Below are 13,889 nucleotides of genomic sequence, written 5' to 3' on the forward strand. Positions count from 1 at the left end.
GTAATGTCACTTATTCTGGACGCTACCAATACCTCAAATTGGCACGAAACTTTCTTCAATACCGTATACCGACGCCAGCTGGAGAACAGGTACGTACATATGCAACAACTTGTGTATGCTGATAACTGTGCAGACGTCTGTACAATAAAAACTGTAAAAATGATTTGTTCAAAAGAAATAACTTCCAATCTGCCATTCGTAGGCTATTTGTCGGTTCATAAAAGAAATTTAAGTGTGACAGACGACCACGTCTTCTCAAACTCAAAATATATTTAATTTATTCAGACATTTGTAATGGAGGAAGTTCTATTATGGTCTGTGTCCACAACTTGTGTTGCAAAAAATATAAACGCAAACAAAATGCGAGAAACAGAAAAACCGATCAAAATCGCTGCTTAAGCGAAGGCTCTTTTCGCACATACATTCAATTCAAGAGTTGCTGGGGGTACTCGACAACTGCAGCAATTATTTTCGCATGGATTAGGAAACATATAATTTCCAACTGACGGTCAAAACACCTCCTACAATTCGGCAAAATACGTTATGAGGAGAGCAATTTCACACATAAAAATACCATGCCTTAGAGACATTCAGGTTTAATCGCACGGATGGCAGCTTCATACCTCTGGCCGCTTGCGCGAGAGGTGAACCAAATGTCCGAACCTGCGGTTCCTTTCGTACTGAGCAGGATTACTATCACAAAGACACAATGATCAGTAGAGTAAAATTAAGCTGTCTCCCTACGTTAAGATTCCTGGTAACAGGAAGAAGCTACAAGGATCTGGAATGTTCTACTGCAGTTTTGAAAAAAGCATTGAGTGAAATCATAACTAACACAATGTGAAGCTATTTACAACATCCTGAAGGAGGATATCATGAAAGTGCGTAAGTTCCTCAATTCTGCAATATATCAATTCTTACAATTTGTGGATAATATTTGTACAGTTCTAGACGCCTCTGGAACTCAGTATGTTCTTATAATTTATAGGCGTGCCCACTGATCTAAAGTTAATTTCTGAGTAAGGATGTTCAATTCTCAACCTGCAATTTGCTATAGGCTTTTTCACCAAAATATAAAACTCTAGCCTGAACTCTAGATAGGGCTTCATAACCCATCTGAGAAGTTGTACATCTAGTATTGTGGTAGAAAATTTTAAAGTTCATCACTAATTCATCCTTTTTATGAGCCACATATTACATTAGAAAGTAAAAAAAAGTATGATTCCCTATGTCTCTGAAGGCACTGTTGCAAGATCTTCATTATCTGCTTAACAAAATATTCTGACTGCACTTCTCTTTAGAATAAATAGGGCCTACTCTTTTGCTGTGCACAAGGTTATAGCATTGGGCAATACTGAGCAAAAGTACAGTATCAATCAATTTTTAGATCAACATAATGAGAGAGATTTCTAAATGCAAAGCAAACATAACTGATTTTTTTTAAGTATCAAAATATTAGTGCCATCTCTATTTGATAAAATTATTCCTGTTTCTATCAGTAGCATCTAAAAGAGGGATTGCATGAAGTTCTGTGTTAGTGTCTGCAGCCATTACTTGTATGTTCCTTATGTTGTAGGAAAGTGAATGGAATTACAAAAGATAGTTATAGTGACTTTTATCTACAAGATAAACCTGTAACTGTGTTTTTTATGATCCATCTTCATTGAAACCAATCAGAAAGCAGAGAAGGTAGAAATACCACAAACCTAGTTTATATGCTCCACGGTTCCCAGCGCGAGATTGTGTAGATTTCGTTGGTTTGCTTAGCTAGCTCTTTGGGGTAAATAATCTACAACCACTTTACTTTTATTACAGTTTTCCGGTTAGCCATAGATTCAGACTGTTAGTAATTTCCCCACTAAAGAATTATAAACAGCTACCTTCTTATTTCAGTTGCTTGTCATTAGTTTTCCACAACCGTGTGTGGCTCCAATACATGTCAATAAATCCAGCAATGTACTCTCTATATCGCTGACGTGTATCTGCCATTTTAAAATACACTGTGCATACCATATAAAAAGGAGAAACACTAGACTGCACAAACAGTTGGCGCAAGAGTGGCTTACAAGACACTCGTTCGATCGATTCTTGAGTATTGTTCATCAATCTAATACTCTAACAAGTAGGACTGATGGAAGAGACAGAGAAGATCCCATGAGGAGTGGCGCGTTTCATCGCACGAGCGTTTTGTCGCAAGAGAGTAACACAGATGCTCAACAAATTCCAGTGTCAGAAGCTACACGAAAGGTGTTGTGCTTTAGGGAGAGGTTCACTATTTCAGGAAGAGTGGGACAACATATTACTTTATCCCACATACAACTCTTGAAATTACCACGACGAGAAAATTTGAGAAATTAGAGCTAATACAGAGGTTAACTAACAGCCACTCTTTCCATGCTCCATTCACAAGTGGAACAGGGAACAAGGGATTAATTAGTAGTACTAGAAATACCCGCCGCCTGATGGTTTGTGGAGTGTTCGTGTAGATTTAAATATGTATCGAGTGCCAAATTTGCGGAGATCTCCAGCCCACACACTATGACTTATCTGGGTAGATGTACTTGGTGTCCACAGATTTGAACAGTTTTGCTCAAACCTCCAACTACAACTTGCTGGTTTGCACACGTATCATATCTGTGCAATTCTCCTGACCACACACAACGATCTATCTGCACATATATGACGCATACAGACGTTTGTGCATACAGATCGTTGCGCATGAAAGGGCCTAGATCAACTGCAGTCAGATTTCTACATTTAGAAAGTTCAGTAATAAGTCAAATAAAATTCATCTCATGGCGCCTCTATGATGCTAAGCTGATACTTACATTACCATGAGAAAGGGAAAGTATATGCTTGCCATCACACATGTGTGCTCACGATTTCTGTGACAGAATTTGCCATTTCACTAATGAATAGTTAAGAAAACATTTATTTATTGCATGATTAAATATAACAAAGATACAGGTCATAGTCTGCTAGGAAATAGTAGCTTTTACAACGGCACATTCCTTGAACAAATGTAACTTGAAAACTGCTAAGATGTTTAAAAAGTAGAGTTTTGGAGATAAATTTAAAGTTCTGCTACCATATCTTAAGGTTTGTAAACATAATGATACACTGAATTACTATCTTTTCCCTGCACACAATGAAAACTGTTTTGCAAAAATGAGTCAATTTTATTTTTGTAATGCATTGGGTAGGTAGAGTTGTAAAAACTTAAATTCAGCACAATTATAGTTGACAAATTTTTGTGTGTGCTGAAGTAGAAAACGATGAATATTCATGTTAGGCGTGAGAAAATCAAAATTATTAGTATAACATAAGACTGCTAAACACACTGTATAATTGTAAACTGCAAAGAACATCTGTGTATCTTTCTTTTGTTCAGAATTCAAAGTAAAATTAATCAAAAAATCTACACTGAATATGGGGTACTTGGAGATGAAAATAAGGGGAATTGTCATAATGTCACAAACTTGAAGCTGACATCTGCTATCTTAGCTGCCTCAAAACATTTCCTTCAGACAGTTTGAATGTTCCAGCTCAAGAAAGCTGTTTGGTCAAAACTTCCAGCTTGCATCGTTTATGGATGTACAATTCTAAACGTAGTCTGAAGCAAAAAGGAATGTACAAAACACATATTTCCTAGAAGAAGGCAAATGAATATTGAATGAATGAAATAATACCTGCTTCATTGGTTGAAATATTATCAAGAGATTTTTTTTTGGTAATCCATACATATTGTTTTCTTAATTATATGTTTTCTGAGATTCATACATTTGGAATATTTACTCTTGTGAAACCAGTCTGCTTTCCTCTTATGAAGTTCATTTTAAGCCATTAGATGTTGTTTCTGCTTGTCCCAAGTTTGTAACTCAGTGGCATCTTTCCCATTGCTTAACTGTAAACCAAGGGTAAAATTTACTCATGGTAGCAGTGGCTTAGTGTGCTGATTTGGTAACAACTGACCATGAAATAAGTAATTAATGTTGTTCCTGCTCTATGGTTGACAGATGCTAGTATATATCTTTGTTAGATCAGTAAATTAATAACCCTCACAAAGCGAACATTTCATAACAAGAAATTTGTTTGAATAGAACATCCCATTGTTCCCACCATTCAACGGTCATTTGCAACATTAGCACATTACACCACCATAATCCAAATTTAACCATTTTAGAGCAGGTGGCTCTGAATCCGTCACACACTACACATGTGTCATTTCTGTGGGTACCAAAAACTTATGTTCTAGTTAGTCACAAAAATCAGTCAAACTTTTTCGTATGAGACAAGGTTTGGAGAACTTTCCTCTGAATATAACAGATGTAACTTTCGAATATTAAGTTCTTCTGATGAATATAACCCCTTCCTATCATGAATGCTATAATATGATTTGTGGTCTCATTGACAGATACTCGTTTAAGTTTGTTTGTTTTAGTGTTATGTTTTCTCTGGTCACATGGGCTTTCCCTGTAAGTGCCAATGGTTTTTTAAGAGTAATAAGATGTCTTTTGGTGTTCTGGTGACGCTGTGCAATGCAAAAGAACGTTGGTTGACATACCTGAACATCCTATATTTGTCCATCTCCATTAATAAGCACATTATAGACCTAGGAAAATTCATGAGATGTAGTCATATCATAGGATTTTCGCTGATAAGTCAGATGAGTTCTGTGTATAATAGGAAGACATTCGATTTAATTCCTTCATTAATCTATTCCTTTCTATAAGTGAAACGTTCTGAAAACATTTCCGTTGTAGGCACTTAAATCGTAATCTATAAAGTGACTCATGGTTCGTAATCTATTTGATGAAATCGAAATATGCATCAACATTTTTCTTTTCCTTGTACTTGTATTCTGCACAGGACAATATTTTCACCTTCATTCTCCAACATTTCTGATGACTCTAGTTAACTTGCGAAATAGCTTCATGCACAATCTCGATAACAGTAGCAAAAGAGTGTGTATCTTGAATTCACCGAGAAAAACTCTTTTTCCAGCCTACATTTGATGCTCAATATGGCGCAGTTTTATATCGGTCTTTCCTTTATTACTAAACAATGTAAAAATTCGAACTTCGTTTAAATGCATGAGTGACTATAAGTGTTTGTTGGAAATCCAGTAACATGAAGCTACATCATTATAGTATGAAACATAAACATGAAACATAAAAGGATAAGAAAAAAGTACAAAATGGATGTTGATCGTTCTTCCTCAGTACTGAGAAGGCCTTGATAGTTTTCTTCAAGTACATAAAACCTAAGCACAGATTTTTTTTAGCATCTTGATCGTTTTTATAAGAAACAAACCTTGCTGTATTGCACAATGCCTACTTCAATTCCTCTCTAAGATGGCATTATGAATTAAATGATAAATTTTCATGGACCTTAATCCTTATGCCAATTTAGTCTTCATATATATATATATATATATATATATATATATATATATATATATATATATATATATATATATATATATATATATTATGCACACTCATTTACTCATGTTCACGATTGGCTCTGATAAGTAAGTTGTACCAAACTTGACCTCTTGTATGCTGGCTGAATGAATTAATAAAAGCAGTAGTTGCATGGCATCCTGGTATTATTATTGCTTGATCACAAAGCTTGTTGTAGGGTTACATACTTTGAAAACTTTAAAAGGGAATTCAAAACCGAAATTATACAAGTTATTCCTGACACAGAGGTCCAGACAAGAAAAATCCTGGAAAATGAAGCAAATAGGCTACTGTTAAAAGATACAGTAATTTACTGTGCATACCAGTTGCTCTTAATTAAACATTTATTAAAATGTTTGTGAAACACATATTTAAAAAGCATGTACCTATTATAGAGGTTAGGATATCATTACTGAAGGAAGAGTTACATTCTTATTGAAGCAAAGTAGCCAATTTACAGCGTCTACGCTACTGAGACCATTTCTTTATTCAGATGTGGTCTTTTACGCTAACTAATAATGGATCTAAATGTTAAAATGTTAATTAACACTATGACAACTGCCTACTGGTAATATTTATTGAATTGAAAATTTCTGGAACATGGTTTAGAAGAATTTATCGTTTTTTTTCAGTTATGGTCACACACTGAATGACACTTCATAGGCCAGATTTCAAAGCGAGAAGGTGTAAAAACTTCAATGGACATTGACATGCTGACAGTCTGATGAAACAAGAATTCAGTTCTGCATGGAGGTATATATCTATGACGATCAGTTTCTTTGACATTTCAACAACCTTTCACTTTGTTAACCCTCACAAGTCATATTTGCATACTTTGCTTATTTCTTCCATCTTTGCACATATTTAGGTGCTAAGCAAAGACATGCAGATATGTTTTTCGCAAATATGAACATTGGCCATGTTGTGCATATGTGTTGAAAGTTGGAAATATAAGAAGTAGGTATCAGTATCTGTAAGCAAACAAGCATTGTTTGCAGAGTACTAACTTAATCAGCTATTGATTCAAATACAGTAAAAGAAGATATAAATGGATTATGAAAACATGGGTTTCACATTGCATATGCAAAAGAAAGTTACATTTACGAGTGCAAATGCGCCAAGTTACTCGACCAAAGTCGAATTTAAGACCAGAAATACGTTTGAAAATGTCTTCCTGATAATATATTATTAGTATAAACACTGTAATATTCACTATTGAAAACAACTGTCCTGCACACATGACATAAATTACGAACAAAAGCCAATTGGAAACAATGTCCATGTAAGCAATAGTCTGCTAATGTTCTGAAGCCTCTAACACGACGGCACTCACAAGACAATAAGTCTGTAGCGCCATCCTTACTTTTACGTCCGTGATGAAATACAAACATCACTGTAAACGATCAGTTTGTCAAACTGTAGTTAATTGTATGTTTCTAAATGGGTATCAATGAGCAATTTGGTGATTTTAAGTTTACTATTGCTCCAGATATTTCACAGATAGCTGTGTCAACTGACATTAAAAGGGCCACAGTCCACCAGTTAGTGTGTATTTACGAGATACTGAAATACAGTATTTTATTTTTGTAGTGGCGTCAGTCAATGACTCCTGCTCTTTTTTAAAAAAACTAAGAGTTTCAGGTCATGCCCTTTGGAAATGATATTACATATCTGGAAGGCTTTCTAATCTAATCTCGACTGCAATTGAGGCATTGTGAACACTCAAGCATCATGCTGCAGCTGTTTAGACTAGTTTTCATTTTGTCTTTTTTTCTACGCTGTTCAACGTGCATTGCACAACATGTTGCCACTGGTGTCTACTGGGTATTGTAATGTACAACGAGTGCTTCCATAAGTGACATTAATAGTGGAGAGCAAGGCTGTAATTCGGAAACGTAGAAGAAAATTAATGAAGTGGTATGTTCCAAAACCAATAAAATAAAATATCCAATAATATAAGACATATGTGAATCACTGAGGGAAAAATACTACATCAAAATAGCCTGCACTCACTTGCAAATAAGTAACAAACTTTTTATTGTCTTACTAAATGAATAACATATTATGCTACCTAAATCCTGGACATGCTTCGCAATTTTCATAGTATCAGCTTACCGAGAAGGGTACAATTTCAAGTTTCAATATTTCTAGTTTTCATACAACCTTATTTTTTAACCAAATGATATGATACCAGTATTGATTGATGACTATTTGCTCATTAAATCAGCATGCAGTGTGCACAGAACGTGAATAATTCGATGTTTCTTTATTGTCCGTGTGTGTCCTTAATGTTTGTGCGTGTTAAGCTTTTATTTAGAAGACACAAATGTTTAACGTACAATACGTCTTTTAAGTTCTGTGCTGTGTCTGTGCTATTATGAACTCAGACCATTATTAATCTGTAGTATTAGTCCAACTTATCTATGTAATAGTGTGTAGCAAGGGTATTTTAAACTAATCACCTCCAGATAAGAAAATGCATTCATTTTATATAGCTGCAATAAGTACATAATTTGAATTTTCATTTGTATATTACATTACCTGAAATCGATATTTACAAAAATACATATCTTGTTTTAGGTGTGCACAAAATTGCTTGGGAAAATTCGAGAAGAAAGCTGCCTGAATATATATGTAAGGGCTGATTGATGTGCATGATGTGATGTGAAGCAGAGGCACCCAAGGAACAACAAAGATTAAGTCGGCCACCCTTAAGTATCTCATATTTAATGGGATTACAAGAGAGGGAGTATGTTTCGACGCATTTATAGGAGTTTTTAGCCTCAGTGTGATGACTATGAGAAGACTACAAGCGCTGAAATTTGGTGGCAGGACACCCAAAGACAAGGGAGCGATACATATTTCCCACAGCCTGCCAACAGCCATGCTTGATTTAGTGTAAGATCATATGTAATCCTTCCTGTGGAAAGAATACCATTATGTAGGTGGGCCAACACAATATTACTTATATTCTGACCTGAATATCGAACTGATGTAGAAATTATTCATTGAGAAACGTCCTCAAGAAAAAAATTGAGTCAATACTTTTACTGGACATTCTTCAGGGACAATATTAATTACAGATTTGGAAGGTCACAAATAGACACTTGCTGCATGAAAGAGGAGCTAAAGGATCAACTGAAGTCTCCTCAACTAAATGATACAGCGAGGTGGAGAGCTGTATTGTGCTGCTTCTTCATAAGCAGAAGAGCAGAAAATTTTACACTGCTCTTCAATATGAATGTGAAGTCAAAAAAAGTCAAAATTAAGAGTGCTCATTTATAAATGACTATATAAAAGATATACCACAAAAATACACAGAACGTCACCTCTTTTCAGACAAAGGCTCAGCTCAAAATAAGAATCACACCCCCAACAGATTTCTGTTATGCCTAACTGATTCTATGAGATTCATCAAAATTCAGCAATGCTTTCCAGTGAGGGGACACAGTTTTCTGCCCTGTGATAGGGATTTTGGCATCGTAAAAACGAAACTAATGGAAAAGGACAGATTGTTTACCATGCATAATGTTACAGAGTTGATTCTTACAAGTTTGAAGGAAAGTAACTTTCTTGATAAAGTAATTGATGCTAGAGAGATATTATACTTCAAGTCATGGTGGTTGCTGTATTACATTAGCACCAGAATTTCTAAACAAACTCAAAAGGGGCAAGGAAAGATAACTTTCCCTATCAGAACACAATGTCATCTATCCTGACAAACACATACCTTTCTATGAAGAAATTCTCAAGTGGCCTGTAACAAACCAAAAGCAAGACAACGAGTAAATGAAATGTGGAATATTCATGACAATGTCATCTATCCTGACAAACAAATATCTTTCTATGAAGAAATTCTGAAGTGGCCTGTAACAAACAAAAAGCAAGACAACGAGTAAATGAAATGTGGAATATTCATTATTGTTGTGTTTTTAAAAAAACTTTTAACAATTAATTACTTTACTTTAATATTACATTAGAAATCTAGTATTTTGTGAAAGAATCACATTTGCATCATATTACATAAAAATGTGAAAAAATACACAGCTAAGTAATTAGATTAGATTACATTAGATTCAGTTTTTGTTCCATAGACACAAAACATGAGTGATTCTCGTGGGTGTGGGACATGTCCAAAAAATAAAAACATAAAACATTTCAATATAATACTTACTACCCTGATTATTTGTCAGGAGATTGTCGAAATAGGTGATTACAATGTGGTAAATTGGAACAACTAATATTTACAGAATTAACATACTCTCAGAATGAAACATTGTTATGCACTATTAATAAATTTATCATAAAATACCTAATCTTGACTGTTGTGACCAAGTGCGGGCAAAACTGAAATCTGTATACTTTTTATTTAAGTTGGCTTAACAGTCTCTGTTAAGATTCTTAACTATGGCATAGAAGGTGTTGCCTATAGAAAAGTCTTTGAAACTATGTTTAAACCATGCTTTATCTGAAACCAAATTTTTAATACTTGCTGGCAATTTATTGAAGATTTGTGTTTCTGAATATTGGACCCCTTTTTGAACCAAGATAAATGATTTTAGGTGTATGTAGATTGTTCTTATTCCTAATGTTGATATCATGTATTGAGCTACTGGTTGGAAATAGAGATACATTACTTGCAATAAATTTCATTAAGGAGTAAATATACCAAGAAACAGCGATTATAATACAAAGTTCCTTGAACAGGTTTCTACATGATGTTCTTGAATTTATACCACAAATGATTCTTATCACACACTTTTGCACATTAAAAAATTTTTGCTTGGTTTGATGAGTTACCCTAGAATGTGATCCCATATGAGATAATAGAATGGAAGTAAGCAAAGTATGCAAGTTTTTTATATTTATATTTACTACATCTGATATCATTCACACTCCAAATACAGACTTGTTTAGGTGCTTAAGCAATTCTGTGGTATGCCCCTACGAACTGAATTTATTATCGAGCTGAAATCCCAGAAATTTAACACTGTCAATCTCTTCGATCTGCACGTATTCATATGTTATACCCATGCTGGAAGGAAATTTCTTACATGTTCTGAACTGCATATATTGAGTCTTCTCAAAGTTTAATGATACTCAAATTGCATTAAATCATTTATTAATGTCAGTGAAAATTTGATTAGCAGCTGTTTCGAGATCTATATTTGAGATGCTACTTTTTGAACGCATTATTGTAGCCAAGATAGACACAAAGCCCACGCCTACCACAGTAGTACAAGTCTATATGCCAACTAGCTCTGCAGATGACGAAGAAATTGATGAAATGTATGATGAGATAAAAGAAATTATTCAGGTAGTGAAGGGAGAGGAAAATTTAATAGTCATGGGTGACTGGAATTCGGTAGTAGGAAAAGGGAGAGAAGGAAATGTAGTAGGTGAATATGGATTTGGGGGAAGAAATGAAAGAGGAAGCCGTATGGTAGAATTTTGCACAGAGCATAACTTAATCATAGCTAACACTTGGTTCAAGAATCATAAAAGAAGATTGTATACATGGAAGAAGCCTGGAGATACTGACAGGTTTCAGATAGATTATATAATGGCAATACAGAGATTTAGGAACCAGGTTCTAAATCGTAGGACATTTCCAGGGGCAGATGTGGACTCTGACCACAATCTATTGGCTATGAACTGTAGATTAAAACTGAAGAAACTGCAAATAGGTGGGTATTTAAGGAGATGTGACCTGGATAAACTGACTAAACCAGAGGTTGTACAGGGTTTCAGGGTGGGCCTAAGGTAACAATTGACAGGAATGGGGGAAAGAAATACGGTAGAAGAAGAATGGGTAGCTTTGAGGGATCAGATAGTGAAGGCAGCAGAGGATCAAATTGGTAAAAAGACGAGGGCTAGTAGAAACCCTTGGGTAACAGAAGAAATATTGAATTTAATTGATGAAAGGAGAAAATACAAAAATGCAGTAAATGAAGTAGGCAAAAAGGAATACAAAGGTCACAAAAATGAGGTCGACAGGATTTGCAAAATGGCTAAGCAGGCAGGGCTAGAGGACAAATGTAAGGATATAGAGGCTTATCTCACTAGGGGTAAGATAGATACTGCCTACAGAAAAATTAAAGAGAACTTTGGAGAAAAGAGAACCACTTGTATGAATATCAAGAGCTCAGATGGAAACCCAGTTCTAAGCAAAGAAGGGAAAGCAGAAATGTGGAAGGAGTATATAGAGGGACTATACAAGGGCGATGTACTTGAGGGTATTGTTATAGAAAGGAAAGAGAATGTAGATGAAGATGAAATGGAAGATACGATAATGTGTGAAGAGTTTGACAGAGCACTGAAAGATCCGAGTCGAAACAAGGCCTTCGGAGTAGACAACATTCCATTAGAAATACTGACGGCCTTGGGAGAGCCAGTCCTAACAAAACTCTACCATTTGTTGAGCTAAATGTATGAGACAGGCGAAATACCCTCAGGCTTCAAGAAGTATATAATAATTCCAATCCCAAAGAAAGCAGGTATTGACAGATGTGAAAATCACCGAACTATCAGTTCAATAAGTCATAGCTACAAAATACTAACGCGTATTCTTTACAGACGAATGGAAAAACTGGTGGAAGTCGACCTTGGGGAAGATCAGTTTGGATTCCGAAAGAATATGGGAACAAATTAGGCAATACTGACCCTATAACTTATCTTAGAGGCTAGACTAAGAAAAGGCAAACCTACGTTTCTAGCATTTGTAGACAGAGAAAGCTTTTGACAATGTTGAGTGGAATACTCTCTTTCAAATTCTGAAGGTGGCAGGGGTAAAATACAGGGAGTGAAAGGCTATTTACAATTTGTACAGAAACCAGATGGCAGTCATAAAAGTCGAGGGGCATGAAAGGGAAGCAGTGGTTGGGAAAGGAGTAAGACAGGGTTGTAGCCTCTCCCCGAAGTTATTCAATCTGTATATTGAGCAAGCAGTAAAGGAAACAAAAGAAAAATACAGATTAGGTATTAAAATCCATGGAGAAGAAATAAAAACTTTAAGGTTCGCCGATGACATTGTAATTCTGTCAGAGACAGCAAAAGACTTGGAAGAGCAGTTGAACGGAATGGACAGTGTCTTGAAGGGAGGATATAAGATGAACATCAACAAAAGCAAAACGAGGGTAATGGAATGCAGTCAAATTAAGTCGGGTGATGCTGAGGGAATTAGATTAGGAAATACGACACTTACAGTAGTAAAGGAGTTTTGCTATTTGGGGAGCAAAATAACTGATGATGGTCGAAGTAGAGAGGATAATATAGACTGGCAATGGCAAGATAAATTTTATCGCACCATACACGTACTCCCAGGTACATTATGGAAGTTACTGTTTCAGGTGATTTTCTGCAGGGTCTTCCTGTCTATGTATTCGCAGTCCATTACATTAGTTACCGTTGACGGTCAACTGTCACTCTCCGCATCAAGTATCGATCCTCTGCAGGTCTTCTACGTCTACATCTACACCCACACTCCGCAAGCCTCCCGACGGTGTGTGGCGGAGGGTACCCTGAGTACCTCTATCGGTTCTCCCTTCTATTCCATTCTCGTATTGTTCGTGGAAAGCAGGATTGTCGGTATGCCCCTGTGTGGGCTCTAATCTCTCTGTTTTTATCCTCATGGTCTCTTCGCGAGATATACAAAGGAGGGAGCAATATACTGCTTGACTCCTCGGTGGAGGTATGTTCACGAAACTTCAACAAAAGCCCACACCGAGCTACTGAGCGTCTCTCCTGTAGAGTCTTCCACTGGAGTTTATCTATCATCTCCGTAACTCTTTCGCGATTACTAAATGATCCTGTAACGAAGCGCGCTACTCTCCGTTGGACCTTGTCTATCTCTTCTATCAACCCTATCTGGCACGGATCCAACACTGCTGAGCAGCATTCAAGCAGTGAGCGAACAAGCGTACTGTAACATACTTCCTTTGTTTTCGGATTGCATTTACTTAGGAGTCTTCCGATGAATCTCTGTCTGGCATCTGCTTTAATGACGATCAACTTTATATGATCATTCCATTTTAAATCACTCCTAATGCATACTCCCAGATAATTTATGGAATTAGCTGCTACCAGTTGTTGACCTGCTATATTGTAGCTAAATGATATGAGATCTTTCCTTCTATGTATTCGCAGCACATTACACTTGTCTACATTGAGATTCAATTGCCATTCCCTGCACCATGCGTCAATTCGCTGCAGATCCTCCTGCATTTCAGTACAATTTTCCATTGTTAAAACCTCTCGATATACCACAGCATCATCCGCAAAAAGCCTCAGTGAACTTCCGATGTCACCCACAAGGCACACCTGAAATCACTCTTACTTCGGAAGACTTCTCTCCATTGAGAATAACATGCTGTTTTCTGTTATCTAGGAACTCTTCAATCCAATCACACAATTGGTCTGATAGCC

The sequence above is a fragment of the Schistocerca gregaria genome, chromosome 3 (assembly GCF_023897955.1).
Source record: "Schistocerca gregaria isolate iqSchGreg1 chromosome 3, iqSchGreg1.2, whole genome shotgun sequence".
In the NCBI taxonomy this organism is placed as follows: Eukaryota; Metazoa; Arthropoda; class Insecta; order Orthoptera; family Acrididae; genus Schistocerca; species Schistocerca gregaria.